Source organism: Rhipicephalus microplus, chromosome 3 (assembly GCF_043290135.1).
Source record: "Rhipicephalus microplus isolate Deutch F79 chromosome 3, USDA_Rmic, whole genome shotgun sequence".
In the NCBI taxonomy this organism is placed as follows: Eukaryota; Metazoa; Arthropoda; class Arachnida; order Ixodida; family Ixodidae; genus Rhipicephalus; species Rhipicephalus microplus.
The window spans coordinates 126,731,106-126,745,092 of record NC_134702.1 but is presented as its reverse complement, the minus strand read 5'-3'; positions in this window follow the sequence as shown (position 1 = coordinate 126,745,092).

Below are 13,987 nucleotides of genomic sequence, written 5' to 3'. Positions count from 1 at the left end.
CTTGTCTTAGTTGAACTCGTGGTTCGCCTACCTACGGGCAATGTATGGCCCTATAAAGCGTGATTGTATTTTTCGCACAGTCCCGCAATGCTAGCGCGTGTTTAAAGCAGCATTTCATCCCCAGGACTGAAGAAAACATCGTGATGAGAGCTGTCGTGGCGTTGCCTTCCATCTTTCTGACTAGCTTCTTGGTTGAGGCGAGCACGGCCGGCATTGGTCAAGTCTGGAAAGGAAGTGCTCGGATAAGATGACTGAGGCATCTGCGAGAGTATTCAGGAAAGAGACGTCGATGGTGAACGTCAGCAAACGGCCGCTCACGAGATATAAAGGAGAATAACCAGTAGTTTTTGGACAGCGGTGTTGTGTGCAAATGTTATAAAAGCAAAATCTTATCCCTCTTGTCGTGGTGCGGTACGATATACATCAATGATATGTCTGTTAACATGTGAAAAATCTCTCGTTTGTTTGAGGATGGTAGACTGACGTCGTCTTGTGCACTGTGCTGGAAGTCCTCAGTAGGTCTTCAGTGATAGAGGAGAGCAAACGCTTGCCGCAATCACTCAACTGAACGCGAGGTGCACCATGACGCAGCGCAATGGCTTTGAGAAAGAAATCGGTGACGACTGATGCAGAGCTTGTAGTTGGGGGAGCCATCTCTTCGTATCGTGTCAGGTGATCAACGGCTGTCACAATCCAGCGATGACTTACTGTTGCAATGAGAAGAGGTCTAACTAGGTCTATTCCAACGGTGGTGAAGGGTGCCTCGAGACACGGAATGGGTTGCATCAGGCCAGCCAGAGACGAGGTTTGTCACTTCCGTCAATGTGACGTGAAGGACAAGACGCAACGTACTTGTCCACGAATTTGGATAGGTGAGGCCAGAAGAAACGTTCCTTGGCCGAGCTGTGACTGTTCTTGAATACCAAGTGGTCTGCACATGAGTCGTCGTGAAAGACTTCGAGTACTTGTTGACGTAAGGAAGGGAGAACAGAAACCCACCGGTCTCTTTCAGTAGTGTAGACGTAACAGTGTAGCACATTGCAGTCAATCTTAAACTGTCGTAGCTGTCGTCGTGATCTGGCATTAAATGAGGTGATCTGCCACTTAAGAGTTCGGTAACGCACTTACAGTATGCATCATGACGCTGGCTCGAAGCGAACTGGGCATAGTGATTTGAAACCTACGTGTCAACAACCGACAGTTGGAATAATGTTTGGGGTGACGCAGCGTCGGGTTCATGTGACGAGAATGGACCAAATGGTCTTGACGGCGATAGTGGCAGAAGGCAACAAATGAAAGCGTCTGCACCTTGGTGGTTTTTCCAGGAACGTGGAAATTGTACTGTTGCAGCTGGAGTACCCAACGACCCAGTCGATCAGACAAGTAGGCGGACGTCGTCTTTTGCACTGTGCTGGCAGTCCTTAGTAGCTCTTCAGAGATAGAGGAGAGCCAACTCTTGCCAACTTAAGGCGTGATGATCTGTAGGCAACAAAAGATACGGTCTAAGTTTTTGTACGGCTCAAACTACAGCAAAGCATTTCTGCTCAGTGATACAGTAGTTCTGATCAGTGACCACTGAAGCACGCCTGGCATACGCAACAACTCTTGCTAGAGGAGTGGTGTCCCGCTGTAAAAGAACTTCCATGGCCGCTATTGTCGGCGTTTAAAAATGTAGGTGAGTTTCGTCGAAATGACATAAGATGGGGTCGGATGTTATGGCACGTTTGGGGGCTTGAAGAGCACGCTCTCAGTGGTCGCTCCACGTGAAGGCAGGTCCTGACATTATGAGATTGTCCAGTGGCGAGGCGATTGTAGCAAAATGGCTGATGAAGGGACGGAAATAGGACGCCAGACCCGAGAAGCTGCATAGGTGTTTCCGAGTTAGCGGGCGAAGGAAGCCCATCATGACAGATATTGTCAGGATTTGGCGAAAGCCATCTTTCGCTGAGAAGGGGGCCTAAAACCTTAACATTTTTCTTGGTGCAATGACAATTTTTTGTGTTAAAGTGAACTCCGCTGTTGGAAAGGCACGTTAAACCTGCGTCCAGTCGCTTAAGATGTTGACTAGAGTAGCGGAAACTAATTCGATGTCCTCTAGATAGCAAAGACGTCTTCCACTTGAGGCCATGAAGAGTTGTGTCTATCATGCGTTGGAATGTGGCAAGAGCATACTGCCCGTCTGGTGCTGCAAAATTCCTTTTTATTCTTTTCCGCTTCATGCATAGGTATTTGCCAATACCCGCATTGGAGGTCCCGGCTGGAAAAAAATTCACCCCCTGCAAAGAGTGAAGTGCGTCGTCTATGCGGGGCGTCGGGTAAACGTCTTCGCGCGCAATCTTGTTAGGCGCTCGATAATCGACGCAGAATCGCAGGAAACCGTCTTTATTGTCGACCAAAACTACAGATGACGATCAAGAAGTGGACGATGGCCGGATGACGTTTTGTTTGAGCATGTCGGTGATTTTGTGTGTGGTGATTTTCCGCTTAGCGAAATACGCATAGGAGGGGCAGCGCTGCACAATTGAATTGCTTTTAGGTTCAATACAATGCACAGTGACGGCAATGCGGCCAAGGATCTTGGAATTGTCAATAAATGAAGAGGTGTGCTTTTGCAGTAGAGCTAAAAGCTCTTCTTTTTGTGCTATCGTGAGGTTGGGATTTATGGTGGACGTTAAATAAATCATTGTAGCATGGTTACCGGCACTGATAGCTAAAAATGGTGGTGGAGCATGGAGAGGCCCTAAATAAAGGAGTTCGGTGTCCGTAAAGCAAGTCACAGTGATGCCCTGCTGAAGCACAACAGGAGCAGTAGAATTAACAGCTGTGGCAAATGATCTAACCTAGTGAAACTACAACTGGCATTAAGCAATGGTAAGGTCTCTGGAGACATAACGTCCAAACGGTGCCAGGAGCACATTCTCAATAATGATGGTACATGATGTCAGCTCAGAATATAGTCGAGAGTTCGACGGAATGCCGTCTGGTCAGGTAAAGGCATTGTTGAATAAAACAGGTCACTGACCAATGTCAAACAAACAAGACGTTTCGGGACCCGTACGGGTCCCTTGTTCACAATGGAATGACGACTGAGCACCAGGTTCTTATGTAACGTTGAGCGCATGACGCAAAGTCCGGGAGTACACGTGGTTTAGTGTGCCAGATGATCTATTGATTGTGTTACTTGTCGTCTGAATGATTAGTGATTCGAGGTTCAGTCTGGTTGTAAAATTCTTCTGCGTAGCCAAGATGCGTGCGTTGTCCCAGCTTATCTCGTGGCCCGTCTTCTCGGCATGCTCTGCGAGTGCATTTGTTATTGTGTGGCCCTTGGCGACGTCATTCTTGTGTTGCATCAGACGTCTGCACTAATTTCCACTCGTGCAAATGTACACTGATTCGATATCGGCGCATGGTATCTTGTAGATTACACCAGGAAAGTGTTGCCGAGGAAGACGATCCTTCACATTTAGCAACTCAGCCTTAAGCTTGCTTGCTGGAACATGCGCGATCTGTACACCACGTTTTCTGAATAGGCGGGCTAGGGCTTCGCTTACATTTCGAATATAGGGAATCGATGCACGCTTTTGCGTAGACGATGTGTTATGCATGGCTTGCCTAGTTGACTGCAGTTTATGCATGACGGATTTAGTTGTTTTCCTAATAAAAATCTTGGGGTATCCATTCCTGATCAGGTCATCTTCAATGGTCCGGAGCTCCTCCTGCAGGCTTCCTTCATCGGAACAAGTGCGAATCGCTCGTTGAACTAAAGACCAAATCACTGAGCGTTTGTGGGCTACCGAGTGGACTGACTCATAGTCGAGGTTACTACAGGAGTGTGTTGGCTTCCGGTACAAAGCGAAGGCGAGGCCTGTGGGAGTACGTTTTACAACTGTATCCAAGACTGGGAGGCAACCGTCTTTTTCTTCTTCCACAGTAAACTTGATGGAAGTCTCGACGCCATTTAGGCAGTCAAGGAAAGCTTGGACGTCTTTCTTCTTTATCACGCAGAAGCAGTCGTCGACGTATCTCAGAAAAACCTTGGGTCTCGGCTGAAATGTTCCCAATGCTTTCTGCTCAATTGCTTCCATTGTAATATTCGCAGTTGTGACCGAAATCGACGCTCCCATTGCGGTACCGAAAACTTGCCTGTAGAATTCACCCTTGTACGAGAAGTAAGTGTTGGATAGGCAAAACCGTAACAAGGTGCACAGCTCGGTGACGTCGAACGGTGTGTGATCGGCCAATGTCGTGTCCTTGTGAAGCAATTGTCTGGAAGTGTTCACAGCAAGGTCGACGGGAACACTTGTGAAGAGGGAGCAGACATCAAATGAAACCAGTATTTCGTTGACATCCACAGTGATACTCTTCATTTTGCTTATGAAGTCATTGGTGTTCCGGAGGTTAGTTTCAGTCTTGCCTGCAAGGGGAGCCAGGATGCCGTGAAGATACTTTGAGAGGCTGTACAGGGGTGACCTAGTGAAATCCACTATGGGTCTTAGAGGCGTTCCACTTTTGTATATCTTCAGTAAACCGTATATCGCTGGAGCCGAACCATTGGTGCACAGCAGCTGGAAGTACAACCTTTTTGCTGATGCAGGAAGCGTGTGAAAAATACTAGAGAGCGTCTAGAGAGCGTCATTGAAGATGACCTGATCAGGAATGGATACCCCAAGATTTTTTTTATGAAAACAACTAAATCCGTCATGCATAAACTGCAGTCAACTAGTCAAGCCATGCATAACACATCGTCTACGCAAAAGCGTGCATCGATTCCTTATATTCGAAATGTAAGCGAACCCTAGCCCGTCTATTCAGAAAACGTGGTGTACAGATCGCGCATGTTCCAGCAAGCAAGCTTAAGGCTGAGTTGCTAAATGTGAAGGATCCTCTTCCTCGGCAACACTTTCCTGGTGTGATATTCAAGATACCATGCGCCGATTGCGAATCAGTGTACATCGGCACGAGTGGAAATTACTGCAGACATCTGATGCAACACAAGAATGACGTCGCCAAGGGCCACACAGTAACAAATGCACTCGCAGAGCATGCCGAAAAGACGGGCCACGAGATAAGCTGGGACAACGCACGCATCTTGGCCACGGAGAAGAATTTTACAACCAGACTGAACCTCGAATCACTAATAATTCAGACGACAAGTAACACAATCAATCACCTGCGCTTAAACGTAACCTGTAAGTCCAAGCAACTCATCCCAAAATATTTGCAGTTAAAGCACCCCGTGAAATCGGCATTCGGTCATCAAGTCATTTCGAAAGCTGAAAGGCAGCTTCTTCAAGCACGGATAGAAGACTGCAAGCAGACTGTGAAGCGCCTTGAGACTGACATTTTCTTCACAACACGCCAGCTGGAATTCATCATGCCTGAATTACTCTCTCAAATACATCTCATTGCGAAACAAGCATCGCGACGACGAACAGAAAAGCAGGAAACGTCACAAGAACGCAAACTGAGTGCTTTGATAAAAAAAGGCAGGAAAACCAGAGCACCCATGTTCGGGGTCAGGAACTTGTCGTCATACGAGCTAACTCCTGCGAATGCCAAGTTTTGAGCTGTGGTCTCAACTTCAACCAAGCAAAGCAGCCGGACACACGCAAGGTCGTGTGTGCTGTCGAAAACGCTATTGGTCTACTTGGAGAAAGTGAAGGAGACGAAGTCCGTACGAGAGCAGTAGGTATACTATCGAGAATTCGCAAGTCTGGCTGCCAGCAAGTCCTCTCGGAAGACGAGGAAAAAGCGATTAAGGCATTGCACAAAAACAAGAAGATTGCCGTACTTCCTGCGGACAAAGGCAACGTGACGGTTGTGCTCGACCGGTTGACGTATGAGTCGAAGATAACGGAGATAGTGGGGGACTGTACAACGTACGCCAAGATTAACAAGGATCCTACCTTGAAAGTCCAAACTGGCCTGCAAAAGACGCTCTCTAGTATTTTTCAGACGCTTCCTGCATCAGCAAAAAGGTTATACTTCCAGCTGCTGTGCACCAATGGTTCTGTTCCAGCGATATACGGTTTACCGAAAATTCACAAAAGCGGAACGCCTCTAAGACCCATAGTAGATTTCACTAGGTCACCCCTGTACAGCCTCTCAAAGTATCTTCACGGCATCCTCGCTCCCCTTGCAGGCAAGACTGAAACTAACCTCCGGAACACCAATGACTTCATAAGCAAAATGAAGAGTATCACTGTGGATGTCGACGAAATACTGGTTTCATTTGATGTCTGCTCCCTCTTCACAAGTGTTCCCATCGACCTTGCTGTAAACACTTCCAGACAATTGCTTCACAAGGACACGACATTGGGCGATCGCACACCGTTCGACGTCACCGAGCTGTGCACCTTGTTACGGTTTTGCCTATCCAACACTTACTTCTCGTACAAGGGTGAATTCTACAGGCAAGTTTTCGGTACCGCAATGGGAGCGTCGATTTCGGTCACAACTGCGAATATCACAATGGAAGCAATTGAGCAGAAAGTATTGGGAACATTTCAGCCGAGACCAAAGATTTTTCTGAGATACGTCGACGACTGCTTCTGCGTGATAAAGAAGAAAGATGTCCAAGCTTTCCTTGACTGCCTAAATGGCGTCGCGACATCCATCAAGGTTACTGTGGAAGAAGAAAAAGACGGTTGCCTCCCTTTCTTGGATACAGTTGTAAAACGTACTCCCACAGGCCTCGCCTTCGCTGTGTACCGGAAGCCAACACACTCCGGTGGATACCTCGACTATGAGTCAGTCCACCCGGTAGCCCACAAACGCTCAGTGATTCGGTCTTTAGTTCAACGAGCGATTCGCACTTGTTTCGATGAAGGAAGCCTGCAGGAGGAGCTCCGGACTATTGAAGATGACCTGATCAGGAATGGATACCCCAAGAATTTTATTAGGAAAACAACTAAATCCGTCATGCATAAACTGTAGTCAACTAGTCAAGCCATGCATAACACATCGTCTACGCAAAAGCGTGCATCGATTCCTCATATTCAAAATGTAAGCGAAGCCCTAGCCCGTCTATTCAGAAAACGTGGTGTACAGATCGTGCATGTTCCAGCAAGCAAGCTTAAGGCTGAGTTGCTAAAGGTGAAGGATCCTCTCTCTCGGCAACACTTTCCTGGTGTGATCTACAAGATACCATGCGCCGATTGCGAATCAGTGTACATTAGCACGAGTGGAAATTACTGCAGACGTCTGATGCAACACAAGAATGACGTCGCCAAGGGCCACACAGTAACAAGTGCACTCGCAGAGCATGCCGAGAAGACGGGCCACGAGATAAGCTGGGACAACGCACGCATCTTGGCCAAGGAGAAGAATTTTACAACCAGACTGAACCTCGAATCACTAATCATTCAGACGACAAGTAACACAATCAATAGATCATCTGGCACACTAAACCACGTGTACTCCCGGACTTTGCGTCATGCGCTCAACGTTACATAAGAACCTGGTGCTCAGCCGTCATTCCACTGTGAACAAGGGACCCGTACGGGTCCCGAAACGTCTTGTTTTGTTTGACATTGGTCAGTGACCTGTTTTATTCAACAGCTCAGAATATGCCCAAGACCTGTAGGAATGGAGCAATCAGACATTGTGGCAAAGCTCAAACGATGGCCATCGATACCAAAAAAAAGTGGAGCGTATGTGATGTGAATGACTCTGTCGACAAAATGTCACCGCTGAAGCTAAGGAGAGAATGTCCCAACCCAAATATAACGCGTTAGTACAAGAGGACCAAACGAGGAATTTAATGTGATGTAGAATGTCCTAAATAAAAACTCGTACTGTGCAAACACCGGAAGCATCAACGAAAACTTCATTAGCGCAGCAAAGAGGCCTGTCATATGGAGTCCTGAGTTTTTGTAAGCGAGAACACAGTTCGACACCATTAACAAAAAGCGACACACCCGTGTCCACGAAGGGGTCAGTCCACATACCTTCGACACACACTCAACATATTTTGAGGCGAATTCCTCGGGAGTTTTATGCAGTCCATAAGGTGAAGCTTTCACACCTGAATCTGCATTGTTTAGTTTTTCTGACGATGAACAGATGCCGTGGTAGCCGGGCGAAGGAGAGAAGCAGAGCGCCGCGTAGGCGATGGAGAGTAACGACGCGTGGACTGGTACGAACCCGCTGCATCAAAGGTCGGCAGAGATGGTGAATGACGAGGACAAAACGGGTATGAGTGGTGATTCTAGGAAACAGGAGCAAACTCGTTCCTTTCAAAATCATCATAGCCATGCCTCTTGTCTTGTTGACGCCGTCGACAACCTTGAGATGTGGACATGAATTCTAAAGTAGCAGCAGGCTGGTCGAGGTGAACATCAAGTATTGGAAAACTACGGTGGCGCTCTTGTGGAAAGAGCATTAAGCGAAGCGAGCACTGCCGACCCAGGCTGCGGTGATTGCTGGGAAGGTGGTGCGAGAGCAGCACCTTGAGCATTGGTGGAAGGTGGTGCGAGATGCGGGCTTGGGACTTGCGGGCATGCCATGGATGCCAACTCTTTCCTCATGGTGGTGCGAAGGCTACCACCAGGAATCGTCGTGTGCACAGAAGTGAGCACGACACAGCTTGTAGTTGTAGTTCTTGACGATTTATAAAACGGATAAACTTACGTAGCTCACTGTCGTTCGTCGCCCTGGGGGTAGATAAGTCAGGTTGTGAGCAGATAAGATGGAGATAATTGAGACGGTGACATGTACTGATATTTGTTACCGTGATAGCATTATTTGCTCTCAAAGTGTTAAAGGCCACTGATTCCGTACCTTTGAGCAGATGTCGAATGCGGTCATTTTTCACCATCGAGCTGTCAACGCGGCGGCAAAGAGCGAGGACGTCTTCTATATACGACATATAGGACTCGCCTGAGTGCTGGACCCACTCGGCAAGCTTCCGTTTGACGATGTCGGAGCGGACAGAAAGGTTTGCGAAGATCTAATGGAGGAGCTGCCAAAAGGTGGCCCAGCAGGTGAGATCGAGCTCATGGTTCAAAAACCAAGTCTTGACAACCCCGGTTAGAAAGAACGGGACGCGGGGGAGTTTTGTAGGCTCATCCCAGTGGCCGAGCCAACTTACGTCGTAGTACTGCTCCAACTATTCCTCAACATCTTCACCGCGAAGGCCAGGTCGATCGTTTTGAGGGTAGCTGACGGTATAACAAGCCTTCCCCTCCCCCTCACACAAGTTAGGCGGATAGAGTCGAGGTGTTGTGCTCGTCGCATGACATGGCCGATGGCTGGTTGTAAAAACGTCGACCTGAACGCAGATTCAGGGGTGTTTTGTAGTGGCAGCTGATAAGTATTCGCAGCACGGAGAGGACTAGAGGACTTGAAAGCACTCATTATCTCTTGTAAGGCAACATTTAGGCCGCAAGACAATTCTTTTTTTTTCGCCGAGACTGAACCCTATAACCCACGCCAGCGTGATGGTGATGAGTATATATATATATGTACAAATGAGTAGATGGACTGATTGATTGATATGTTGCGTTTGACGTCCCAAAACCGTCATATGATTATGAGAGGCGCCGTAGTAGAAGACTCCAGAAATTTAGACCACCTAAGGTAGTTTAAAATAAATAGATGAAGTACATAAATAGTGCTCGCAATATATAACTGGAGAAAAAGTGAAGCAACACACCAGGTTGCTGGAGTAGCGACTGCTAACATTTTGTTCACTAAGATTAAGTATTTATGAATATACATGCAACACGACGAGTACTCACCTATTCATCAAAATGTTAACGAGATTAACAGCTAACCATAATACTGTGAACAAGTTACTAAGTGAATTATCAATTTTTTGGATGACAGAGGAAGCCCATGAAATAAAAAAAAATCACCGCCTCATCCACAAAGTGAGTGTTGTTAGAGAAGCTTGCTTAGAGATGCATGGTGCGTTTTTTTTTGCCTGACTATTTCTGTAAGAATGTTCGTTAATGAGCCGGCGCACGATGTGTACGTCGAGGGAAGCATTTCTGGGGACATTCCGCAGCCGGCACTGCTGTGTTGGCCACGTCGCTTGGACCGTTCACCACCTGTATCTTTATGCCATACTGGTCGCAGACGTAAAGCTATCAAGCGTGCTTCTATGGTGTTGACAGCAGGCAGGTAAAGGGGTTTGGGAGAATATCGGCAGTGGCGGGACACTCAGCAATTGCCATGTGCTGCACTGCTTGCGAAGCACTGAGAAAAAAAAGGACGTAGTCGCGATGATCCCCCTCGCCCTGCCGGCCTGCCTGACACTTTTCTTTCCTGTCTCGCTCATGGCTCGCGTTGACACGCGGCCGGACCAAACACCACTAACACCATGAATGACACCCTCTTGGTGACATTCCTTTAATTCTCCCTCTCACTACTCATAATCTGTGTAGCGTAGTTGAGGTGACCTGCTGGAAGAGAGACAGTTACTACGCCACAATTTTATCTTCAAATTTATTTGCTTCAAAGCCACTTGCAGGGGCGAGGGCGGAGGCAGTCGGAAACCGATGCCCTGGGTGGGAGCGCTTCATTTAGTGACCATTGCTAGAATCACCCGAAAGCCTTTTTTGAGCTGTAACCACAAAGCTGTACACAATGTGGCAACAGTTTTGTACACAGCGGCAGGAGTCTTACGGCAGACCGCGAGTAAAAGGAGCTAGTTCTCAAATAAATGACACACTACTAAACTAAAGCACGCGTCAATAAGCAGCGCTCTCGAACATGCTATCAGTATCCAAAAAAGGCAGAAAGTTTTAATTCACGTATCTGACTGACACCGCACAGCCGAAAAAACTCTTTGGCGTGGTGCTGCACAGTTGCAATAACAAGAACATGGATTCGACTGCATTATCAATGCCGCCGGAAACAAAGAAGGGGATTGTCAATGCAGTGTGCTGTGAAATTTCCAAATGATCATGGCCCAGAAATCATATGGACGACTCCAATGAAAATTGTGGCTCGTTCTGGTGGTGCTCCTCGTGTACTTTTGTCATAGTGTGCAACGCTGCCTTCAGCAATTGGCCTCATGAAAAGCGTTGGATTTTGTGGTGAGGTCATATGAGTGCGCTGCTCTCTCCCTCAAGAAGGCGTGGTCAATTGGTGCAGTAAAAGCTCGTTAATGTGCACTCAGTTATTTTGAACTTCTTGTTGATTCGAACTGACACTCTGGTTCCAGTGCCTCCGCGTGTATACACTCAATGAACAAGAACTTCGAATGATTCGAAAGCGTCGGGATCCAAACACACTAATTCGACTCAAAAACCCCTTCTTTTCATTGCTTTTTTGAGAACTCGGGCCAAACTAATCTTACTGTGTCCTGAAACCAAAAAAAAAACTAAACTTATTTGCTACGCAAAACAATGAAGGATCAAAATTTGGGGGGGAATTTGAATCGGGGCGATGCGCTCGAGCTTTTATGCTAGTCGCAAACGCTCGTCATTATGTCAAGATTGGAGAAAGCAGGCATATTCAAAGTCCTAGTTATTTTAGGGTTTGATTGCACTAACTTTCTTATATGAATAAATGCGTTTAGGGGTATAATTACCATCAATTACATCAAATCGTGCTGACATCTCACAATAATGTATATCGGTGTTTGTGTCTCATGTGTAACCTAATAATATAATGATATCGCCCTTACGGCTCCTGTTCTCACTTTTCGAAATAAACTGCCAGAAACGTGTATTAGTACCTAGTTTCTGATAATGAATCTAGAGCTTTGGTTTCTGCTTGCGCAGAGTGGCGTGATATACGATCATTCTAGTGGCCACACAGTAACTAAAGCTCCGACCAAATTAGAACCCTTTATAGTCATTTTTGAGTTCGGTTCACTGAAATAATACTGCATTTCTCACAATTCGAGACTTTTTTTACTCAATCTGGAAGAATCGCCACGCAAAATGTAGACAGGGGTCATTTGCTAAACATTACAGCACTTGGCTGCCTCTTGGCAAAACCGCCCCTACACGGGAATGAAACGAGCTCTGTGCAGGCGCAGTGAGGACCACGCGTGGTCCTCTTTTGTACCGGCAGCAGTTGGCTACGCCTGGATTCGTCAAATAGGGGCTCACGGTTTCTGACGACGAAACAGCTACCCTCACAGCAGGCGTTGCGCCTGCGCTAAACTCGCCACAGCCGGAGGCCGGCGGTGGCACCGAGTGATCCCCGTGTGCAGCAATGTTCCCTATAAGAGTGTATCTGTGTATACCATAATGAAAATAGCACAATTAGGTTCTCTTTAACATGCATGCGTATGCCTCATTGACATTTTGGTAATTATGTGAGCTAACCTGATTAAAAATGGCGGTAGCTAGCGTAGTGTATAGAAATAATATGCATTAGGCTTATTTCGCCAGCCTTCATCCCTCTGTTTCAGAATCGTGCCACATCACAATTGGGACACCTTGCCTAGGCATACCTCTATGCGTTTGTGTGTAGAAAAAGCTATAATACTTACAACCGCTCTATGCGACCTCCTTAAACAGAGTGCCCTCTTGGTGTATTCCTTTGCCATTTCTTCGTCTCTCAAGAAGTCGTACTCCAAGTGTTTTACGTCGAATGCGTGCATTATCTCGTGACCAATTATCTGCAATGAGAACAGGCCAGAAGCAATTAAAGTGTGCCATTTTGCCTACTTCATCAGTGAATGTTAGCTCTGGCAATGCATCCACGACCAATGAAAAAGTCCGGGCAGTCGTCAGACCTCTGAACCTTTATAAATGCTGAGGTGATTGCTATATGTTGAGGTAAGTTATGCTGCATTGGCTTAGCAGGTGAGAAAATAACGAAGACAGAAAAAAAACACCTAGCTTTGTAGGGCGCATACTATTCATAGTAAACCTTTCTTAGGCAACATTTGGGGCCGCCCCTCGAAAGAAGAAAAAAAAAAGGCACACTTCCAGCTCTTGCTCTGATGAATGCAGGTGATGACCGTGGTAAATCCCTACGGTCCGAAAAACCTTGACCCTCTTCTGGAGGGTCGAACAATGCGTTTTGATTTGGTTGAGGAAGTGTCCCCTGGACACTTTTTAGGACATCGTCTAGAACTATGCGTCCAGGTTGGTTTTCACTTTTCATTATGGCTACAACACTACATAATATTTCATTGAACGTTCAAGGTTTTCGCAGTTCGGCAAAGCAGGTTGAAGGAATTAGTGTCCCCCGGGCTGCGAATTGCGATGTTTTGTGCCTCCAGACAAGAAATTGCCTCTCGCTATCCGACGTGCTTGCTTTTAAACGAATGTTCAGCCTAGATTGTTATTTTTCTTTCGCTACATCTTGTTCTACGGGAGTAGGTATTTTCATTTTTAACCGGGCTCTATTACGCGATCATCATGCTTTTTATGATGGCGTGGGCAGGGTTTTGGCTTTGCACTGTAGCTACTTTTTTGGGTAGTGATGTGTGTTTGTATGGGCCATCACAAGCTGGACGGTATAATGACTTTTCAGAGACCTGGATGTGTTTTTTCTTGACGGTCGTGACGTAATCCTGATTGGCGACTTCAACTGCGTTCTAAATACGTAAACCGATGTACAAGGTCCCGGCTGGGGCCAGTCTGCTTGGAATTCACGCGAGCTGTGACGCCTTGTCCACCAGTTTTCATTACTGGACGCGCGCAATGTACTGCACAGAAATACCTTTGTTTGGATATGGCGACGTGGACAATCCTACCATCAGCCTATTGTCCTGAAGCTCGAAGTTCTATTTTCTTCTTCGGAAAAGCCATGGCGTCTTGATGTTCGCGTCCGGCAGGAAGCACGCTGAAGATCAGATTTGTAACGCGCAATACGTGTGTCACTCACGGCGTCTGGTCCTGAAGATTGGGATGCGCTTAAAACGCAGTGGCGCCTGCACTGCGAAGTAGAGGGGCGTTCGCTTCGTCAACAGCGTTTCTGAAGAGCTTGCTGGTACTGCGATGAAGTTACGGATTGCTTTGCGCGCCGAAGCACCTTCTCTTCTGATGCGACCTTGGCAGCGTGAACTGCGTGAACG